A 3,805-nucleotide genomic window follows, 5' to 3' on the forward strand; every position below is an offset into this window, starting at 1 on the left:
TCTTCTTCTTCTTCTTCTTCTTCTTCTTCTTCATTTTCTTCTTCTTCCTCTCCTTCATCACCCATATTGGGAACCAAATAGTTCTGCAAGGGATTTGGCCAAATATCATCTCTGATGACCTATCCTAACTTGTCAGCACCTACATCAGAATGGTCAGTAAACCAGGTAAAGAAGTTCTCTGGCTCTTCGTGCTGCCTTTCTGCTGTCCTTATTCTGCGTTAGACTTGGGCATTTTGTCAAATCCTTTCCAGATTTCCACTTGATTTCAGTGGACTTTGAAGACGGGTCACCACTCTCATTCGGATGGGATTCTTTGGAGAGAACTTTATTTTCAAAGTAAGGATTTTCATCAAAATAAAAATCTATTCTGTGCCGGGCGTGGTGGTGCATGCCTTTAATCCCAGCACTCGGGAGGCAGAGGTAGGCAGATTTCTGAGTGTGAGGCCAGCCTGGTCTACAGAGTGAGTTCCAGGACAGCCAAGGCTACACAGAGAAACCCTGTCTCGAAAATCAAAACAAAACAAAAATCTATTCTGTAACTTGATTTAATGTCTTCAAATTAAACTTCAACTCTGCTCAAATAATGCAGAGCCTCCTTGTCCTCCACCCCAAACAATGCAGACACTTATGGATGATTCACAAATGTTGTTACCCCCAAATTTGGGATTTTGGCGATCAATTCTGACTTCTCCTGAAAAAATAGTTGGTGGAGTTTGTTATGTTTTGTTCTACTTTCAAAATTTCCTCACTGGCTGGTTCATTAAGTCTGGCTATTTCATTTTGTACTTCATCAACGTGTTCAATTGCTTCTTGGTGTTCTTTTTCTGAGGTCTTGTCTGCCCTGTCTTGATTGGAGTTGAGCTCCTTTTTCTTGGCTTTGGCCAGGACATGGTGCCCTCCGCACTGGGTGGTGGGGGTGGGGTGGGGGGGGGAGTGCGGAGCAGGCGGGGCGGGGAGGGGGAGTGAAGGGACAGCCAAGGGGGCGGCCAGTGACTTCCCCTCACACCTCACGTGAGGGCGCTCGCTTTTTCTGGCCTCCCATGACAGCCTAGCACTGCCCTCAGTGCCTGAAGCTGTGGCAGGCCCAGGCGAGTTGTGTTGAGCCTTTGGTCCGAGCTCTCACTGAAGGTGGGGCTCCTTGACTCGCACCCTGCTCTGGCTTGCTTCTTGATTGCCCTGAGCCGCCTCCTCCTTAAAATTTTATTTATTTATTTATTTATTTATTTATTTATTTATTTATTTATTTATTTATTTATTTCTTCGAGACAGGGTTTCTCCCTGGCTGTCCTGGAACTCACTCTGTAGACCAGGCTGGCCTCGAGCTCAGAAATCTGCCTGCCTCTGCCTCCCAAGTGCTGGGATTAAAGGCGTGTGCCACCACCGCCCGGCCTAAAATTTATTCTTAAAGGTAAAAATGTTAGACAATAAACATAAATCATCAAAAAGATTATTTAAATTAATACGAACATTGCTGAATACCATGCAAACATGCAAATATTAAACCACGTTTATACTGTATTTTCATGCACTGTCTCGTAGCATTTTTTGTACTGTGTGCATGGATTTGAGCAGGACATCACTGCATTATGTGTGATCTAAGTCATCAACAACAGTTGTTTCAAGCAAGGTTAAAAGATTTAACAAAGGTTCTTATTTGGACGAAGAAATGGCTGCTTAGAAGTCATGAGCAATGTGCTGTGCTGAGGAACAGGCTGGCTTGGTTGTTTGCCCTTCCAAATAGCAATCTGTAGGCTCAATGAGGGAAGACAATGAGGATAGCCATAAGGGGAAATCTGCAGCTAGGAGGAGCACAGCATAGATGTGGGATGGTCACCAAAGCTTAAGTATTCATAGTATCATTGAATTGTACACTAACTATGGCTAAACAAACAATTACATGGGATGTATATTTTCCCGCAATAAAATCAGTGGGCAAAAAACTAAAGTAGCTCTTGACACTAGAATATTACAACTCTCCTACTTAAATAATATTATAAAAACGCAAACATCTTACTAGAATCAATCCATTGTGTTCTCTTTCCTAAACAAGCAAACAAGTCGAGATGACCACTTTCCTTGTTCACAATGAGATCCCCTCAGTATATAATAACCATCACACTGGAGTATCACCTTCCTTATGCTGAGCAAAGTGCTATGGTGTGTATAGAGATAGTCTCCACATAGCTGGGAGTGGTGGCTCCACTCAAAGGGGGTGGGGTGGCAGGCCATTTCTGGGATCTCTTCTGGCAAAACATCTTCATGTACTTATCCGAAGGAAATGAAATATGCATACCAGGCATGGGGTGCCATCTTGTGGAAGTAAGAAGTTGTGCACTCTAGCAGTGTCTTCTGCCAGAGTTGGCCTCAGCTCCAAAGCCAGAGTAAGATAAGAGTAGAGACAGCACATTACCTTTCTCAAACAGAATCCCCACCCTAGTCAGGAAGGAAAGGCATTCTTTCCAGTAAGATGCATGCATAGCCCTTAGCCTGACCAACATTTTTCAGATCCATGATTTGGCTATGAAACCAAATATCATTGGACAACTCAGGTCAGTCGGTGTTTTCTACCTAGTCCCATGAGATGTTTTTGGCCCTGCAAAAACTCAGCTAAGAGCTCTCACTCTGCAAGCCATGTCAGACATCATGGTAGAATTCAGTCATCATCCTGAATCCAATGAATGAATGACATATTTTATAATGAGCTAATAGGAACTTAAGTGTTTGTGGTTGTGGGACACCAAGAAGCTGAGTCCCAGAACTAGAGTGGGAGGGTAGGGTCAGGCAGTTCTGTAGGAGTGGGAGAGCAACCTGGTTTACATAAACAGCTCCAGGCTAAACACAAACAGAAACTCTTCCTGTTCCAGGAGATGTTGTGTCCTTTCTGGGTACAGAGTGTAAGAGCAAACTTCATCAAGCCAAAAATTATTCATAATATATTGAAAGAAGCTGAATGTAGTGACCTGTGTAGCACACACAAGAACAGAAATAAATAAAATATCAGTCAAAACAAAAATGTAAAGCTGGGCTGGAGAGATGGCTCAATGCTTAAGAACATTGGCTAATGTCTCAGAGGACCCAGGTTCAACTCCCAGCACTCAAATGCAACTCACAACTGCCTGTAACTCCAGCTCCAGGGATTATGGCACCTTCACACAGACATACAAAGAAGCAAAACACCAATGAACATAAAATAAAAATAAATTAAAAAAATGTAAAGCCTGCAAAATCTGCTTTACTTGCAAGCCACACTAACTAACGGATTTGTAATATTAGGGCAAATTACTCCTTGGATACATCCCAGTAAATATCCATACTACCCATTCTCACTAACTAAAGAGCTTATGACATTCTTTCTTTTTTGTTTATCTGTTTTTCTTTTTTACTTTTTGAAGCAAGTACTGTTTGTAGAAAAAAGGGAGGGGCTTTACAAATATTCACATATGCCACTGCCATTCACTAACACTGGAAATTGACTTGGGTAAGTAGAAAAATATGTGTGCCCATAGTTATCCATACAAGGAAGAGTCCTCTGTAGGTTAGGGTAAGCAACTTTGCAGTACTATTTCCCAGCAAGCAATTCTTTCTGTGTAAATAAGGCCATTTCTGTGGTACCAGGTTGCAAGTAATCCTAATTAGCTGCATAATTCTGACATTCTGTGGCTCTAAGTGGGTAAAGGGTAATCCTGTTTTTGTTGTTGTTGTTGTTTTAGTTTTTGTTTGTTTTTGTTTTTGCCTAGAGAATTATTTAGTAACATGGTTTAAATGACCTGTACACTAGTGCTCTCTCTCTCTCTCTCTCTCTCTC

General features: G+C 42.0%; 1 pseudogene; it reads right to left on the reverse strand.

Moving 5' to 3' along the window:
* LOC110286253 overlaps positions 1–1,042 on the reverse strand; it is a 2,980-nt pseudogene extending 1,938 nt beyond the window's left edge.
* Positions 1,043–3,805: the final 2,763 nt, after the last annotated feature.

This window comes from Mus caroli, chromosome X (genome assembly GCF_900094665.2).
Source record: "Mus caroli chromosome X, CAROLI_EIJ_v1.1, whole genome shotgun sequence".
NCBI classification, from domain to species: Eukaryota; Metazoa; Chordata; class Mammalia; order Rodentia; family Muridae; genus Mus; species Mus caroli.